This window comes from Eucalyptus grandis, chromosome 4 (genome assembly GCF_016545825.1).
Source record: "Eucalyptus grandis isolate ANBG69807.140 chromosome 4, ASM1654582v1, whole genome shotgun sequence".
In the NCBI taxonomy this organism is placed as follows: Eukaryota; Viridiplantae; Streptophyta; class Magnoliopsida; order Myrtales; family Myrtaceae; genus Eucalyptus; species Eucalyptus grandis.
In genome coordinates, this window is record NC_052615.1 from 2,550,900 (window position 1) to 2,571,114 (window position 20,215).

Here is a 20,215-nt window from a genome sequence, read left to right on the forward strand (position 1 = left end):
GCCTCACCAAAACATGCTTCAATGCCCTTTCAAGTTCTTATTCTTTCTACTCGAAACTTTTTCTCATTTTGAAACTTTACAAACACATAAAACTCTAGCTACAGTTGATCTATTATCTTTTTTTAGTTTCTGACATGATTCAGGATTTTGGACCGATAACCATACCCTATACACTCTCACAAGCAAGGTGGCTCGAGGACTCGGTTTTCTCCTCAAAATGGCATTAGTCACCTGCTTTACTAGGATGCTCTTAAAGAGATGTGTGGACAGTGACCTAACAATCAAAACACACTCTGACATGGCTTGAAAGAAAAATTCATGAGAATAATGAGAACTCTGTTCTCTTTGTATGATTTCAGCTAGTTTCAGTTGAAATGTATCAAGCCTAGTTAAGAGTATACAACTGAAAAAGAAAATGTGACCTGAATTTAATTTGGGGAGATCATGTTCGGGTCTCAAATAACATTTAAGCGAGATCATGATTTATTCTTGATCTATGATTTTTACAAAGCACTAGGCATGTTCAGATCTCAAATAATATTTAAGCTCAAGGTTTCGGGTCGAGGCATCAAGAGATCATGATTTATTCTTGATCTATGATTTTTACAAAGCATTAGGCATGTTCAGATCTCAAACAATATTTAAGCTCAAGGTTTCAAGTCGAGGCATCACGAGACAATGTTAACATATCATACCGTACCAAAGTGTTCCTACAATTTTTCTAGGTTGTTATATATGATATGAACATGTACTCTATGAAGCAATCGATCAAGCAAATCTCAATTCATGCAATTCTGAATCTTGTCTCGTTACAGGTGTTGTACATCAGCTTCAGCCTCAGCAGTCTAAGCTACACATCAATGGTTCCACTCTAAGCTAGCCATATTCTCTCTTGGTTTCCCCTGGTGAGAGTAACCTAACTTACTATGCAAATCTAACTGCCAGCACAGTTGTGATTGCTCTAGTTTTCTCGTATATTTAAATGCTAATGGACAGATATCCATTAAAGAGCTACTTGTGCACCTTAAAGAGCAAATTACACTGCTTCATGAGCCAATATCACACATAGGACTGAGAGTTTCTACTATACTTCTGTGAGATATTTCATTTTGCATTGTCTTCATCAGTATTGCTCTTCATACACAAGTATGTACTATGAGAGATATTCAGCACACTCCAATATAGTGGAGCATTTCAACATCGTTGAACAACAGAAGTTTGTTGGCTATGATATGTCCTATTGCAAATGTGTGGCCAAGAAATAAGATGAAATACAAAAATGATACAAGAGATCAGCCACATCATGGAATATCATATGACATTTCCAGATATTGCTGGAAAAATCATTACCACATAGAAAATCATATCCACAGATTAATTTTCTGCAACTGCAACTGAGGTGCTTGAGTGCGATTGATTATTGAATCAGATATTTCTATGATATGAACTTCACTATTTCTTTTTATGATCATGTCAGATTATTCAGAGTGAGGAATGAAATGCAAATCACCACAACTCATGTATATCATTAACTTCACTATGAGTAGCTCATTAAAAGGCCAGACCAACAGGGGTCTCTTGCTAACTTCTGCACCAGAACTAATAGTCATCCACGTCTCCAATTCCTTTTGCCAAAAGTTACACAACACAGAGAGAGATTGGATAACTTGAAGGAAATTACACCAGAGTACAGGTCCAGGTTCTTCAAATGTCAGGTCAGCTTCTCGAAGACCACTCAGTCAAAGGACTTGTGATGGCTTTACCCGCTAGACGTTTGTTGATATTTGCCTTTTGAAACTGAAGGTACAATTTTTAAGCATACTTCTTCATTCACTCCCCTCAATTTATCCCCTCCCTTTCCCCCAGCGTCTTAAATAAACAGAAGAAACCAACAAAAAGAACTAATAGAATGCATAACTTCATATCTACATAATTCCACTTCTGATTGAGAAAGCATTTACACCTTATAAAACAAGTTGATGCCCTCTACTTACAAAAATCAGGCCTGCTGGAAAAGAAACTATAGACGCACCCCAAACTACAAAATTATCCTATACTTACCTCTGCCAGCAAAGTTTCCTCCCACCCTCATGCATAATTTCATAAGCAAGTTGATATTTTTCAAAAGATGGGGCACCAAACTCTACGTATTTGGCAGCAATTTCACAAAGACTCCAGACCATCTTAGCCTTAATTTCGTGGGAGCTACTCCTGATTAAAAATCACGTACAGTGCCAATATTCAGCAGTCGTCATCCGTCTATGTAAGATGTAGCGAGATGGAAGCTCCCTAATATTTAGAATCTGGAACAATCTCAAAGCATGTCTACCCAATACACCTTCAGATTCAAACATTTGACAGCCACAACTCACATTGAGATTGGATGAACAAAAGGTAATGATATGGTTTTCATTCTCATTGCCGCCCTTACAGATCAAATATCTGTTGATGGTCCCTTGTTCATGAATCTTGACACCCAGATTACTGTAGCTTTGTTAAAGTTTCCTCTGGAAAACTTTGAAAACAGAAAGGGTACTAAGCTTCCTACATTGCTCTTCCATCGGTCCATTTGTCTGCAAAAATGCCCGCAAGTTGAATGAATTATAATCTTCTTTCCTTTCATTGCCACAGCATTGCTCCAAACCTTGCTCATATCTCACAACAATTCTTCAAGTGACGTTTGAGAATCTAAATATGGATCAAAAAACACATCTAGACTTCCATCAATGGGAATTCCAGCAAAAAATGTTCTACGTGACTACAGTGGAACCCAATTTTCATGCTTTTCATACATTTCCTTAAGCCAAGCATTTTCCCTTAAGCCATATTTGCTGAGAAGAGCATTGCATGCAGCATCAAATTCACAATGGTATGACTTTTATAAACACACTTCTCATATTCACATTTACAATCATGACTTAGTGGACTCAAATACTCACGTTCTTTTGTCTTAATTTGCCACATTGAGAATCGATGATGACTCGAAGGAAAAACCTGTTCAGGCACTTGCAGAATGGAATCGTCTTGATCAGCTATTATCAACTTGGGATGGCAGCCAGACATTGCCCTGGGCCATGTCTCAAACAACCATATGAAGGGGTCCATTGATTCATCAGCAACTAGAGCACACCCAAGAAGAACCAGCTGCTTGTGGTGATTGACACCAACAAAAGTAGCAAATGGCACCACATAATTGTTTTGCTTTTAGGAGGTATTAAAAATGATGGCTTCACCAAACTGACTGCAGGAAAACCTAGATCTGCCATGGTCCCAGAAAAGACTCCTACAACAACCCATCTGTACATCAACAGAATAAAAGAATCCAATGTCCATAGCGGATTAAGTTACTTATTATAACAAGAAAATGGGGTGATTATCCACAACATTCCTACAACACTAGTCAAATTAATTCATAATAGAAATAGCATTGTTTTTCAAAATCTTTGAATATAATAAATGGGGTGATTATCTGCATCACATTGTACAAATAAAGGTATAAACCGTACATGGTGAAATTTCCCAGTTATTTATGCAAGAGCTCCAAGTAAAACCTCAGCATCATTATATAACACATAACCAGCAAGCAACAACCACAATCCAGCATGAATGCAAACACAAATTCATATTGTATTTTTACATCCGCTGAACACATATTCATGTTCACTCGCAGAGAAGGCATGATTTGGAATTCACTATTAGAAAAAGATATGTACAGCGAATGGGATCTGCACTACAATGTATTAGTCTACATGATCAGCCTATGCTTCATGAGAGCACCAGCAACCATCAACAGAGTATTTACAATTCAGCATATCATCATTTTTAGCTAATTTCACAGAGTCAAGTTTATCTGCCTGAGAGCACCGAAATCCTATCAAGACCGAGACATTCGGGAATGGACTCAAAAGTGGATATCAGTTTAGATCTACTTAACCTATCCAACTGGTACGGCAAATCATTCAAGCAGACAGACGATGTCAGCCAGATTCAAAGCCGTATTCAGACTAATACGGCTCAGGCATTTCACCAAACATTTAATGTGCATTCGATGAAATGGCACAGTCCAGCAACGAGAGAGCGAGAATCACGACCCAATCAGCACGAGATCATCAAGATCGAATCGCAGTTGTTAGTAATATAATCTCGGACGCGAACAATCTTCATTGCTAGCAAACAACAAAGCTCTCGGTCTCTATTTCACACGTGCGACACTCAAAACAGAACAGAAAGCTTTTATCTCAGCGAGGAGCGATCATCGGTCACGATCGGTTGTTCGACTAACCAGACGGAGTCTCCGACGGCGTCGGCAGCGACGATCGAAGCTGGTGGATCCAACCGGCTTTTTTGTGCTCCGATTCGTGTGCGTTTTGAGGTCGCGTGGCTCTCTCTCTCTCTCCCCATTTGCGCGACGACGTCGTCCAATTCTCTCGCGAGAGCTCACGATCACGGCCTGCGTCCGGACGGCATCCGGTGGTCGCCTCTTGCTCGCTCCTCGCACACCTCCCACCATCTCCGCTCTCCCCTCGGAGGATTTCCAGTTTACTTGGTTCGGCTCTGGTTTTTGATTGATCCCTGAGGAGAATCGAAGTCTACCGTGAAAGAAGACGATGGACACCAGGTCTCGCTCATACCGTTTTGGAGACCAACGCTTCGAGGGCCAACTTGCATTTTGATTCGGTAAGTTACATCACATGGGGACATAGGTATTAATCAAACCGGGCGATTTTTCCAATTCGAAGACCATTTGGCATAAGTTCAATCTTGCCGTTCTAAGAACACACATAGAACTATAAATCGAACATTTATATGAGTCGAGTCCACTCTAGTAATAGATAGGGGTGAATGGTTCCCGGTTCTTTACAGGTTCCGCTTGGAACTTGGAATCTACTCTCGGGTACAATTTCCTCATTTTTTGGAACCTAGAATCTACCCATCAGAATCAAGAATTTGGAATCTACTCTGCCAAAACAAGAACCTGGGAACCTACTTCGTCACGGTTAAAGTGCATTCTGGTTCCAACATGTTATTTTTTTTTTCATTTTTTAGTTTAAAAAAATGGAAATAAATGCAGTAATAATAAACAAACTTGTCATTTATCAAAGAAAATATAACACGAACACAATCTATAATACTTATAAGCGTTTAATATTCTAAAATGTGAACTATTTCTCTTTTGCAAAGTCTAGCGGTTCACTTCACAAAGTCCCTTACCTCAGAAATAACCCTGAACCAAAATAAAGCCATATCCCTCATTGTTTTACAGCTTCCAATGACTTCGGCAACTTTTGTAACAAAGCTTTCAAGTGGAGCTGAATATCTCTCGGCAATGTTGTAGCAGTGGTTTCTGAACCAGAATTAATCTTTCTTCTGAGAAACTTTCCCCCTGCAAATATCTTGCGAGATATTACAATAGAAGTGAAAGATCATCATAGGATAATTTTAAAAAAGAACCAATAAATTTTTTATAATGGATGAGTATTATTTCATGGACTAGTAAATTTGATAATCTGATTATTGATTTACCTACATCAAACAGCAAACTAATCAAAGAATAGAGCTTCACTTCATCTGGAAACTCGGATATGTTATCTTCCTTTTCACAAAGCACAAGCGACCTCACAGCAAAGAGACTTAGTCCTGCCCTTTCCTTGATAGGAGAAGAACCTTTGTTTGTTGCCAGAAAATCTTTCATTGAGCTAAATTTCTTCCCATTCCTGGGAAAAGTTTCCAAAGATGTCTAAGTGATAGAAGAAATATATAGAGCTAAAAGTTATAATGGCTATCTTGTAGATAATAAAGACTTACTCTACAGCCACAGCCAGTTGCTTGATAACTAGTGATGGAGGAATTTTCTTTGTGTTACCAGCAATTAGACCGTCCAATATGGATATAGACTTTGAACCCTATCAAAACATTTTTAATCCAAATTAGACAGCAAAACCATAAACATGTCATCTTAAACCTCGAAGTCTGATCTCCTGCTGAAGTAAAAGATATTAATTGTCATCATAACTATAAACTATTTGCAGCCATTTCTGATTTCACACGAAAAGAACAGCTCGAGGCATTATTGCAGCAGACATATTAGGATATGAGAAAGCTAAAGAGAGATTGAAGTACAAGATTTTCTTTGAACCGCAATGAAAAATTACGGTAAATGTACTGTGAGTAGGCAGTTGGCTTCTCCACTGATGATTTTGCCGAACCAATGAGGACTCTCTCTATTCTCTATCTACTGTACATATTTGACGTATAACAAAAGCTTCACTGGTTAATTCTTTTTTTGCCAAATTTTGTTTTTTCTGGTGTAATAATAGATATTTAGACAACAAGAACACAGCTTAAAATTAATCAATCTACTGTCCCAGAATTGACATTTCCTATTGGCCATTCAGGGACATTTGATGCAACATGTTTATACATGTAAGCGAGTTGTCACATCGATAACTTCTAAGACATCTATGACTGATGATAATATGAGCTAGTAGCAACCAATGAGTTAGCTAGCAGATCACTAAACTCAATTACTATAACACATGCAGAAAATAAACATTTTGAGTGTGTAAAAGAGTTAAAAGCACCCAAAAAAACTCACCTTTGATTCAGAATCATTCTTCTCATTCACTATGTACAGCTTCCCTCCTGTTGAACAGGAAAACCAATATGAGCATCTCATCACGTGAATAACATAAGACAAATTGAACAGGAAAACCAATATGAGTATCTCATCAAGTGAATAACATAAGACATATTTAACAATAAAAGTGTGAAGGAGGAGAAACCTTAAATGCCAATATTCTAGGAGTTGGAAATCGTGATTCTATGAGTTCTTCAACCAAAGTTCAGCAAGCCGCTAAAGTTGTTGCACTTTTCCCTTCGTCAGTAGCAAGTTGGGCACCCTATTCATCAATCGATGGGAAAGTTGTTAACAAGCCAATTAGAGAAGAAATGCTACAAGAGTGACATATGATAGTGGGAATTCCAGAATGTGCAGTGGGTTAGATACTGATATCTAACCTTACATTTTCCTATCATTCATCAAGGTGTATACTGTTGCGTTAAGTTATATGTGCACGAAGGTGCCACCGAGGGGACGAGCGGCATCCACTGGCGGCGTCAACAGCAAGCGGCTGAGCAGCGAGGCAAGCGAGGGGTGACGGCGTCGAGGGAGCAAGAGGCAAGGGTGAGATGAGAGTGGGGTGACCGGCGTCTAGCGGTGGCGTCGAGGGTGAATGGCGTCCGGTGGCAGCATCCGATGGCGATGTTGAGGGCGAGCAGTGTTAGCAACGGGCAGAGGCAGAGAACGGGAGGGTCCGGTTCGGTTCTCCGGTTCCCGGGTGCTCACCCCTGCTTAAGCCCGAATGAAGACTCTTTATAGGCATACTAGCACACACAACAAGCGTACCAGAATGCACATCAGCGTCAACAGAGAATCGGCAGGGCTGGAGTTCACATAAGCTAAACAGCCGTGAACTTAGACCCCACGTGCCCAAAACAAGGCACGCACAGATGAAGAAAGGCCTACCTGGGCTGGCGCGGTGCTGTGGCGGGCGGTGGTCGGTGGGCTGGCCTCCGGCGACGCGAGTCTCTTACTTCTTTCTCACACAGATGAAGTGGACTACTCACTCTCTCTCTCTTTCTCACTCCCTTGGTCTCACTCTCTAACCGAGCCCATGCACGGCTGAACCTCTCCCGCTCTCCCTCAGTCGCACGAAACTCTCCTTCTCGATCTCTCTCCCTCGAGCTCATCTCTCTCTCAGCCCCAAATCTACGGAAAAACCAGAACCCCTTGCTTTTCCCTCTCTTTGTTGCTCTCCCTTGCTTGGTCCCTCTCTCCCTCGGCCAAAAAGGAAACCCTCAAAGGGGAGAAGAAGAAGAAGAAGAAGAAGGGGGTGATTTCGACCTAGAGAGGGGGAAAGAGAAGAGAGAGAAATAGAAGAAAAGAAAAAGGTTTGGGGGAGGCAGGAAGTGACGTGAGGAGGAAAAAGGGGAGAAAAGAAAGAGAGAGAGAAAGAAAGGGAAAAAGGGGGAAGAATTGGCAGAAGGGGGAAAATGAAATCACATGGGAAGGGGGTTAGGGTTTTTCTTGGCCGGTTCCGGTTCCTCTGGTTCCCAGAAAAATAGAACCGGGAATTGGAACCGGTCCCCTTAGAATCGGGAACTGAACCGGACCCTGCGGTCCGGTTCTCCGGTTCCCGGTTCTACCCGGGAACCACGCTCACCCCTAGTAATAGACCCCTAATTGCGTGATTCTGCATGCAGTCTAGAGAATACTCTTGATCTTTTTCATTTCTTCCGATAGTCACTATAACTCACATCCATAGCGAGAAGTAAGGGATTGACTGGTCATCCTTTTTTAACAAATGAAGGCTCTTCACCCAAAATTAGTGATTTAAAAAAATAAAATTATTGACTAGGCGAAACATTTCATCTAATGATAATTATAATAAATTCCGATGATTCACGAATTAACCAATTATTATAAATTTATAAAACCAATTTGATAACCTTTATTCAAATAGTCTACAATAAATTCCAATGCTACTCTCGAGTTACTTTCCATGTGCATTCGATTGAACTCTCTAGTGTTCAAAACCTGAAATGGTAGTAAAAATTTGAGTAAAATCGCGACACTTCAATGGGATCAAGCAAAGAATAATGTACCATTACAAACAAGTTTGCATCAATGTATCAAGATGATCACATTCATTGCATTTTCCTATAAAACATGCGGAATGCTTACTCCAATGAATAAAAAATTATGCACTGTACCATAACCCACGTATTGTAACCAGCATAAATCAAACTTAATTTGAAGAAACTCTACGGTCACACTTTGCTCGTGACAAGGCCCAAAATTATCATCAGCTATGATCAAGGCCCAAAAAGCACATCAGTTATGATTGAATCCCATGAATCAAGTTGGTCACCATTAAGTCTTGGAACAGTATTTATTTTGCGCACCCACACACACAATATATATAGCATTTTGGGTTAGAATATTTCCGAACTAGAGAGGCTAAAGAATATCCAATACTTGATCTAACTTTTTAAAAGGCCATGCCATATAAGAATATATATATATTTATATACTTTAGAAAAAAAAAACACACACACACACAAACAAACAATGTCACAATGTAGCTTCTTCTCGACAAATCATGTCATGCACTTTTTCAAAATATGGAAGCGGTGGAAATTACATACCTCGATAAACGCTAATTCAAGCCATACAACTTAATCTCATATTTCCTCTGTCCCTAAACAACGGCTAAATGCACTTGGGCTGAAAAGCTCGTTTAGACAAAAATTATGTAAATGTCTTTCAAGGCTCGATTTCAAGTTCATAGGACCCAACACGCACCCCATTAGGGGTGTGCAACTAGACCAAGTGTACTCGAAAACCGAATCGACCCACCCAAAAAAATAGGGTCAGGAATCGATTTCCATTGAAACCGGTCCAGGAACAGGTTCCCAAAATTGAAACCAATTTAAACCGGTCCAGAACCGGTTTCAAGTGATTACCCACCCGAGAATTGATTCTCGAACCGGTTTTGTAAGCAAAAGTCCAAAACCCTATTTTTCTCTTAATTTTTATTCTTACTCCGGTAGCCACACGATATTCTTCCTCTCGGCTCTCTTAGATATGCACGGCGTTCCTCCTTCATTGTTTCTCTTCCTAGCTTGCTTTCCTCCCTCGTCGGCTCCCTCTCACACCGTTTGACGGACGAACGGCGTCCATCGCCTCCAAATTCTTGTGCACCACTTGGATTGGCTTGCCTAATTTCTTTTTTGGAGGAGGAGTTATGTTGATTTCACTTTTGGAGGAAGAGTTATGCTTGCAGCAGAGATTTGTTAACCGTTTTAGATAAGTAAACAACTTCATGGAGCGGTTGTGGGAATAAGACTAATTTTAGACCCATGTGTGTTGCTAATGTTTATGCAATGTTATCATTTTTTCTTTGCCTTATAATTTTAATTATAATAATTAGTTTTGTGGATCATTAATTTTTCATTTAGTCAAAAAGTTAATGTACTTATTTATTACGAGTGCTTAATGTTTCAACACAAATTATGAAGATAACGTTGTTTTCATGCGTATTAATATAAAATTCGAAGTCGTACGGGATATTAAGTAGTTGTAAAACAGGTTCCAGTGGAAACAGGGTTGACCTTAGAATTTGATTGAAAAAATAGGATGATTCGTGTACAGGGTCCAGTGTAAACTGGGTTGGTTATAAGATCCAGAAAAGGGGAACCGATTATAATAAGGTTGGGTATAGGGTCCGGCCCGGATCCTACCCACCCTGGACCTGATCACCCTTACGCCCTATGACCCAACATATATTTTACTCTTTCAATCATCTGAAATAATCATATTTTTGCGCAAATTAGTTAATTTTATTTTCAGAAAATCGAAAAAAAAACTAGATCTTTCTAGTGTCACGTGCACTAACTCTTTTTCTTCAATGTTTGCACTGACCTTTTCAAAGGAATTATAATTTTCCACAATTAATATCTATATCTGGACTAATGAGATTGACTTGAAATTTTTGTACCTCCTATAAACCATGTTCCATAATTTCACAAGTCTCATAATATCTAAGTAATAATAGAAATTTATGTATTTTAAAAAATCATTAAAATTTCACATAAAATAGTAGTCTTTGCATAGAGTTTAACGAAGAAAACGGTGTTGCAATAAGACTTCTGAATGGACTAGGCGAGCCGCCGAAAGGAACTGCAGTTGTAAAAACCCGGATTACAAGAGGTGTCGGCTTCGTGCACTCAATTCTCACTCTGCGGATAATTGAATCTCGTGGTTTTTGTATTGTTGGAAAGACCTCCTGTAACACTACAATTTTGTAAAAAGGATCAACCTTGAAAATAATCCAAATAGTTTGTGTTTATCTATGAAAGTTATACTTCTTTACTAGCCTGCAACTACGACTTTGGAAGGGTGTAATCTCCGAACAAAACGCCGATAACACGTAATGCCTAATCCCAGGGATTCGCGGTCGAAGGAAGTATCAGTTCAAGCCACGGATATCGCCAAGTTTTCCAGCAATAAAGGACACTCCCCGGCGAGCCTTGGACCTCCAGCGTCGCTGTCCTCTCTGCCCTCTTGCCTCTCTTTAATTTTGGGTAATAATAGCAAATGCCAATCCTAGGAATATCAGAAGAGACAACAAGCCAAGCTGTGTAAAGACAAGTTCCATAATTACCTCAAAATCGTTTCTTGCCTACTCAAAATAATCCGAATGTTTCATCTTTTCCTTTTCTCTTTTCAATATTACGAAATTCCCTTTATGGTTTGGAATATAAAAATCTACCCATTTCATCATCGATATTTTCTAGACCTGAACCTTTGAATCAATGTGGACACTTTGTGTCGTGTCTTTCTCAAGTCCCAAGTCACTTCTCTTCCGGTGCAAATTTGTCGTGGCACTTCACTATAAGGAGTGATGAGATGCATCACCACTTGTCTCTTCAATCAAAAACACTAACCGGCTGCTGGTCATAATCATTGTTTATCTTGAATTATAATAGCTTGAAGTGATCGGATTAAAATATGGAACATATTTTCGCACCATATGTGAATGGAAAATGGTGCGCGGGAGTGGTGCGCACTCCTGCCTTAAGCAAGTGATGCAATGAGTTGATAAATTGCATCTCTGATTTGCACATAGCAAAAATCAAGTCGGAATGGCCCAACTTTACAAAGAGTTGTAAACACAAAAGGATGGACATCTATGAGAATAAAGTCACTTAAAAGCTTTGACACGTGGATATTGGGTTATATTCTTTTGGTGTTAGCCTTTGGCCCATATGCGTATGCTTTTGGTGTAGCGAGATTGGTTTGAGGCTTCATCCTTCTCTTGTAAAATGCCCATGTCACTCCCTTATTCTTGTGTGGAAATTATCCCGTCACGATTACACTATAGGTAAGGGGAAAGAACCAACACGAAGAATGAGATTAATGGTCAAGATTTAGTCTTGGAGTATCCAAAACTTATTACCGAGATTCCATGTTATTCAGTTATTGAAGCCTATCTATTCATCTTTACAGTTTTTGTATCGCCATACTGGAATTGACTAAAAAAAAGCTCATTTATTAATGAGGACCATTAACAAGTCAAAGATTTGAGTATTAATTCCTAGATTTGATTATTAATTTCTAAAGTTTCAATAGCGCATGTCTCTCTCTAACGCCCAAAGGAGGAGGAAGAAAGACATGGCGCGCGATAAACCTAGAACAAAAGAACAAAGTGATGGTTAATAATTAACCATGGTCGAGTTAAGTTACTTTTTGGTTGTTGGTCATGCGGCAATTATTATGCTTCATCTTCTGTCAACTTTATGTCATAGATGGCCGTATAGCTTCATAGACTTGGATCTCACTAGTTAAACCTTAGTGAATAGCTGCGGGACCAATCCATTGTACTCATCCTATCTATCTCCTAATACAGGTTGTCCATTCCAAAGTCACCACGTAACAAATGAATCACCAACATGTTATCTTATTTGGTTGCGTTTGAAAAAAAGAAGAAGAGAAAGAGAGAGAGAGAGAGAGAGAAAGAAGGAAACAAGGAAAAGGATAAAAGGAGACACATCAAATCGTAGGACGATGATATTGCTTGTGGTGAAGTTAAACCTCTGCCTCCTCACTAACCTCAGCAAAATATCTAAAGGACTGTGTTATATATATATATATATATATATATATATATATATATATATATATAATATTTATTTATTTATTTATTTTTATATATAATCTTGTCGAAACAAGTTTTTACATTTTTTTGGCTTGAAACCACCATTAATTGTTGATTTATAGTTTATGCATAATTTTTTCAAATTCTTTTAACATTTATATAACATTTTAAAATTTATTTTTTCCATTTTAAAAAGCATAAACAAACTAGTCCCAAGAAAACACAACTAACTCTCGTCATCATAATTACATTCCTTCATTTTATTTTATTGTATGTTATTTATGAAACCAAATTATTTGTATACTTTGTAAATGAATAATATTTTAAGTTTTAACAAAAAAAGCAAACAATTGTTTTTGAGTTTTAAGAAAAACAAACAAATGAGTGCTAACAAAATTCAAGGAAAAGTACCAAAAAGTCATAAATCTATTGCATTGGCACCAATTCAGTCATAAACTTTTCAATTAGATCAATTCAGTCATAAACATTTTTACATTTGTACCAATTCAGCTCATCTGGTCAATTTTGGCCTACCGGCGCTGACGTGGATATCGGCCGGTGATCGACACGATGCGATAATTTTTTAATATTTTTAAATATTTTTGAAATTTTAATATTTTTTTGAATTTTTGTTAATTTTTTCCTTTTTCCTTTTCTTTTCTTCCTTCTTCCTCTTGGACTATTTCAGCAGTGGTCGGCAAGCCTCCGGTGAGGCTTGTCGGTCACCGGGCGAGGGCCTCGAAGCCTCGCCTCGCCTCCGGTGAGGGTCACGGCCCTCGCCCGCCTCCGGCGAGGTCGCGGCCCCGCTCGGCCTCTCTTAGGGCTGCCGGCAAGGCGGCTTCGCTCCGATGTGCGCGAGGCCGGCCTCGCCTTGGCCTCGCCGGCCGCGGGCGAGGGGCGACGAGGCCAACGCGGCCCTCGCCGGTGCCTTGCCGTGGGCGAAGGTGGCCATCACCCGCAGCAAGGCCAAGGCGAGGTCGAGTGAGGGTCGCGAAGCCCTCGCCCGGCCGCCGGCGAGGGTCGCAGCCCTCGCCCGGGGCCGCGGGTGAGGTTGGTTTACCTGAATCCAAGCGAGGCCAGCCTCGCCTTGGCCTTGCCGGCCCCTCATCGGCGGCCCTGGGAGAGGCCGGGTGAGGGCCGCGACCCTTGCCAACGGTAGGTGAGGGCTTCGAGGCCCTCGCCACCACCGCTTGAGAATAGTGCAAGGAGGAAGAAGGAAGAAAAGAAAAGAAAAAGGAAAAAATAATAAAAAAAAAAAAAAATAATTTTTTTTTAAAATTGCCACATCAGCGTCCGGTCACCAGCCGATGTCCACGTAAGCGCCGGGCAGGCCAAAATTGTCCGGATGGACTGAATTGGTACCGATGTAAAAAGGTTTAGGACTGAATTAGTCCAATTGAAAAGTTTATGACTAAATTGGTACCAATGCAATAGGTTTAGGACTTTTTTGGTACTTTTCCCCAAAATTCAGCTATTATGCATCATTTGTGAAACCAAAACTATGAATGTATATACATATCCATCCATGATAGGAAAGGTAGAGCACGGTTAAATGGCTGAGTCACATTATCACAAAAATCCATTCTCTCACCTTTCTTAAATTAATTAAACATATTACTTTACAATAAAGTAGAATAAAACCCAATCATCTTGTTTAGCCTAGGGAAAGAGTCGTTAAAAAACCCTAGGACAAATTTCTTTTTGGATATCCTGAAACCCTGTTCCATGATTTTCACAACTCTCATAGTTTCTAAGTTTAACATAGTAGTCTCTACGTTGTGCAATAAGACTTTTGGATGGACTAAGCAAGCTACCGAAAGGAATTGCGCTCGTAAAAACCTAGATTACGAGAGGTATTGGATTTGTGCACTCAATTCTCACTCTACGGATGATCGAATCTAGTGGTTTTTATGTTGTTGAAAAGACCTCATGTGATTCTACAAACTCAAAAGTAATTCAAATAGATTGTATTTATGTGCGAAAATTACTCTTTTCTCTTGCAACCGCTAATTTGGAAGGCTATAATTTCCAAGCAAAACGTCGAAATCACACAATGCCAAATCCTAAAGGTTCGAGGTCAAAGGCTATTTCAGTTCAAGCCATGATGTCACTACTTTGAATGAATGCGGATAATTCATTTCATGTCTTTCTCAAGTCTCACGTCACTTCTCTTCAAATGTGATTTTGTCATTGCACAACCACAAAGGAGTGATGAGATGCGTCACCAGTTGTCTCTTCAATCAACAACACCAATTGGCTGCTTGTCATAAGTTATGTTTACCTTGAATTATAGCAACTCGAAGTGACTTGATTAAAACCTAAAACATATTTTCGCACCATAGATGCATGGAAAATTCCACGTACTCTGGCTTCAAGAGGGTGATGACCTAGCTTCGTAAAAAAATGTAGAAATAAAATGATGGGCATCTATAAGAATGGAGTAACTTAAAAGCTTTGACGTCCGGATTACTGGACTATATATTATTGGTATTAGCTTTTGGTCCATATAGGTATGTGACGAGATTGGTTTGAGGATTCGTTATTCTCTTGAAAGACGAGCATGTCACTCCTATTTTCTCACGTGAGAATCGAAGTGTGACAATTTCACTATGTGATGAGAGGAAAGGATCGAAACTAAAAATGAGATTGATTGTCATGATTTAGTCTTGGAGTACCCAAATTAATATACTTAGATCATATTTTCTTCGGCTCATGGAGCCTATCTATAGATAAATACAATTTTTGTATAGTGTTACCGGAATCTACCAAAAGAAGCAAAACTACTAATGAGAACAATTAGTAAATCAACGATTATTAACTTCTAAAGATTCAAAAGTGCATGGTCTCTCTATCTGAAAAAAAATTGCTGAGGATTCATCAAAAAAAAAAAAAAAAAAAAACGCAGAGGGGGAGGAAGGGCGGGGCGCAAAAATAAACAAAGACAAAAGAACACAGTGCTGGTTAATATATATATAGTATTCAAATAAATTATTCAGTCATAATTTTTTTCAAAATCTTATATTATTCAAATAACATTTTAAAATTTAGTTTTACATTTTAAAAAGCATATACAAACAAGTCCTACGAAAATTTAGTTAACTTTGATCATCGTGATTACCTTCTTTCATTTTATTTTATTGTGTGTTATTAATGAAACCGGATTATGTATATATTTTGTGTTTGAATAATATTTGGTATTTTAACAGAAAAGTAAACAATTGTTTTTTGAGTGAAATATTTGTTTTTTGGGCCTTTCCCCCTCTAATTGCGGAATGAGGGAGGTTCGAGTTACCGCTTGCGCATATAGCGTGACTTAAGTGGAACATCGTGGGAGGTGGGTCTCCGTGCTAGTGCTTCCTGGGGGTTTACACCGAGCACTCGCTGTAAGGTGATTCCCCCAGTTCCAAAAAAAAAAAAAAAAACAAAACAAATGAGTACTAAGAAAATTCTGCCATTATGTGTCATTTATGAAACCAGAACTATGTATTTATGTTTATGTTTATCAATGATAGGAAAGTTAGGTAGAGTGCAGTTAAATGGTTGATTCTTATTACCAGAAAACTCCGTCCTTTCGTATTTCTTAAATTAATTAGATATATTACTTTACAATAAAGTAGAATAAAACTCAATCATCTCATGTAGAAAAAGCAATTAAAAATCCAAAATTTTATTCACTGTGATATTTATTTGAAACATTTTTTTACATCAAAAATTTTAAATTTATGCCTATGCGATACATTTACCCTCCATAAAGTTCTTATAATGAGCATCGTTAAAAATATGGCATCATATACGACAAAAGACAAACGATATTGACATATTAAGTGAAATAAAAATGACATTTTTGTTGGAAAGTCATCCGACAAAATGTTGACGGAGAGTAAATGCATCACATGAATATAAAATTAGGTTTTTTTTTTTATGTCATAAGAATAATTTTAGATTAAATGTGTCATGATGAATAAATTTTGGAGTTTTTTTATGTCATAAAAAGAATTTGGGATAAAAATAATTACTTGTATCGCTTACGAAAATAAAAGAACAAAAATATTATCAACGTATTGTTATCAATAATTGAAATAATTTTTATTGGCTCTTTTTTAAAGAAAAAATCGAATTCGATACAATATATTAAGTAGAAGTATAATCAAGAAAGGAGGAAAGAGAAATAAAAAAGTAGATTCAACCTCGGCAAAATTAAGGTTTTCTTCAATTTCATTTAGAAATAATATTGTAAGAACAGAATTGTGTCTAGGGCAAGAAGATCATACAAGATCTTTTAATAAAATATTGTACATTGAATCGAATTCGATTCAAAATAGACCTAAATATTATTTTGTTGCTTTACTTTTCTTTTTATTTTATTTCTTTTTTCGCAGAAAGATCGCTGTCTGCTGGAATCTAGTCCATGAAATAAAGACCTTTTCTCGGTCAATCCTTTCTAAGGAGCTTAACTTCCCCATCAATACAAGCGATTTTTTATTGAAAAATATTTTAAATTATTTATTTTTTATGAAATAAATGAGGTCTTAATCTAATATAATATTTCTAGAACAATATATGAACATGAACTTGCCGTATATGTATGAATAAGCCTTACTCTTTCTTGCATACACAGACAGGGAGTAACGATGAAATTTGATGTTTTGCTATCAGTATTTATCATTTAAAAACATCCATTATTTATTATTATCATGCACTTATATTATCTTTAAGTTTTATGCAATGAACAAGGCGATCGGTCATTAATGAGGATAATTAATAAGTCAACATTTGTTTATTAAATTTTAGAGCTCAAAAAGCAGATGGTCTTTCTATCAAAAATACGCCAAGGAGGAGAAAGAAGACAGTCGTGGCTTGGAACCCAAAGCGATGGTTAATAGTTAACCATGATTGAGTTAAGTTACTTTTAGACCCTGTCGGTCACTTGGCAATTATTACGCTTCAATTCTTATCAACTTCATGGTGCAGATGGCGGTACGTCCATGGTGCAGATGCAAAGAATAGTACGTCTACATTCTTCATACACGTGAACCCTAATACTAGGCCTAAGTAAATAGCCGTGGGATCCAACTCCACCGTACTTGTCTTATCTCTCTCTATAATACATAATCTGTTTGGTTTTTATTTTATTTTATTAATTTGAATAATTGATTTATACAAATCGTTCTTCTTTTTAGTTAGGTGCTTTATGATATAATGACACATGGAAAGTAAGGGCACGTGTTCAATAAAAGCGTGCATTAAATTATAAAAAGATCATATAAGAAACCACGTGACAAAACATATATTATGAAAATCGTATGACTAAAAAGCCCCGAACACCTGCAAATTAAAAGTCAAGCTTCAAAGAACGCAAATATATATATATCTACCGGTTTGTCTTGACAAAGGAGATTCATATATTTTTAAAGACAAGGTTTGTTTTGGGGTGCAATTTCAGCAACCGATTGGTTTTAGTGGGAATCTGGTGAACGACCTTCATCGCCTGCTGGCTGATCGGTTGCTCAGGACTTCTCGCTAAACCTTCATGTAATTCTTTTGTTGCTATAATGATAAAAAAAAAAAGAAAAGGAAATGCATTAGAGAGACACTGGAGAACAGTAACATCACCATAGTCAAAGCAATTGCCAGGAAACAAATTGTAATCGTTGGAAAGGGATGACGAGAATTACGTTCTTTTTGGAAGAGTTACAAATTATATTGTTGAACAAAGTAACAAAGAGTTACTCCTCCTATCACATCCTCTATGAATGATAATGGCTACTATTCTTTTACACATAGCTGGGTGCGTGCACAAAAACTAACATGTCTACCCTACAAAAGATGCTTCAAAAGTATGTTAAACGGTATCTTGCATAGGTTTAGGCAGGTTTTAGAATATTCCCGCAGGAAAACAACACGGATTTTTCAAGACTCAATTTTTCGAGGATGTAAAAGATGCTTTAAGTATTCTAGCCATGCCTCAAGAATCCATATCACTGTCAGCTATTCGACCTTTGAAATGCATCATTAGTAGTGATGATGTATACTTGGCTTGCGTCACTGACTAGTCAGGAGAGCCCAACTAGAAATTTCTACTGTGTAGCAAGTACTATCAGAAAACATCCATAAGGAAATCCGGCAAAGATATGATGGTGTATATTGAATAGAGCTAAATTAGAAAAATAATTTGTTGGAGGATTGAAATAAGAGTCCGACTCAAAAGATAAAGACAAATGACTTGTCTTGTAGTAATTGTTAAAAAAGCTATAAGATTTAACTAAAGTGTGACATCCTAAATTTCAGATTCTGTTTTCGATTGAATAAGTTGGGTTTTTTATCGACGCACCTGTAGTTCTTTTCTCTGAGTTGGCCACTCACGAGATAACTAGTCTATCATATGAAGCCATTAAGGGATTTTAACTCAATAGACTTGAGAATTCGACCCGGAATCAACTGCTCGACCGTGTTAATCTGCAAGGGTCATTACGGTACCGTCGAAATCAATCAAAGATCAAAGATAGGTCGATTCGATAGATTATTTGAGCTGGAGGTCTGATCAGTCCACCTTGACGACATGGATCGGCCATGTGCCATTCTAGGCCAGGTGCTTGTTTTGAGTGTGGCCAGCAAGATCACATGGCTAGGAATTGTCCCAGGAGACAGATGGGACCGCAGTTGCTGCCACTGCCATCGATGGGTTAGAATCAAGGATACGCGCCCCCAAATGCACAGCAGGGTGGACTGATCAGACCTCGAACTCAAGGAATGACGTATGTTATCATTGGAGGACAGGCTGAGGACTCGCCTAATGTGATTACATATACTGTTTCGCTAAACGACCATGCTGCTTATACTTTATTTGACCCTGGTGCAACTCATTCGTTTATAGCTAAATAGTTTGTTAAGCTGGTATGATTGATTCTTGAGTTGTTGGAGTTAGTGGTTAGCATATCTACGTTGTTAAAGGATAATGTGTTAGTTTTAGTGGGTTGTCCTGGTTGTAAGTTAGTGATTGGTGAGCGAGAGGGAATGATAGATTTGATAGTTCTAGCCATGTATGATTTTGATGTAATAATTGAAATGGATTGGCTCACCAAGTAACGAGCTAAGATGAACTGCTATCGTAAAGCGATTCAGTTTAACCCGTTAACGGGCGAAAGTTTCGAGTTTATTGAGAGTCGAGGAGGACCCTTGATTACCTTAATCTCATCACTTGAGGCAACCTGTTTGTTAGATGGGGGTTGCCAATGTTACTTAGCAATTGTCGTGGATACGATAGTTGAGGAGTTGAAGATCGAAGACATCGTAGTGGTTTAGGAATTCCCAGATGTGTTTCCGAAAGAATTGCTAGGCCCACCGCCAGAGAGTGAGATTGAATTCGTGATCAAGTTAGCATCCGGGGCAGAGCCAATCTCTAAGGCTCCTTATCGGAGGGCTTTATCTAAGCTAAAAGAATTGAAGGTGCAGATGCAGGAGTTGTTGGATAAAGAATTCATACGTCTCAGTGCATC

The 20,215-nt window shown here is 38.3% G+C and overlaps 2 long non-coding RNA genes across 4 annotated transcripts; both read right to left on the bottom strand.

Moving 5' to 3' along the window:
- Positions 1-2,857: 2,857 nt before the first annotated feature.
- LOC120292430 lies at positions 2,858-4,752 on the bottom strand. 2 transcript variants are annotated; one of them, XR_005550254.1, is made up of 2 exons: positions 4,283-4,752; positions 2,858-3,283 (listed from the first exon to the last, which is right to left on the bottom strand). It is a non-coding gene; the product is annotated as an uncharacterized LOC120292430 (long non-coding RNA). The 2 variants fall into 2 exon arrangements; XR_005550255.1 differs by having other exon boundaries at positions 2,858-3,297.
- Positions 4,753-5,066: 314 nt separating this feature from the next.
- LOC104425775 lies at positions 5,067-7,896 on the bottom strand. Of its 2 annotated transcripts, XR_005550248.1 has the most exons (6): positions 7,526-7,894; positions 7,018-7,383; positions 6,783-6,899; positions 6,596-6,642; positions 5,806-5,903; positions 5,067-5,714 (listed from the first exon to the last, which is right to left on the bottom strand). It is a non-coding gene; the product is annotated as an uncharacterized LOC104425775 (long non-coding RNA). The 2 variants fall into 2 exon arrangements; XR_005550247.1 differs by having other exon boundaries at positions 6,783-7,383; positions 7,526-7,896.
- Between the last annotated feature and the right edge of the window lie 12,319 nt (positions 7,897-20,215).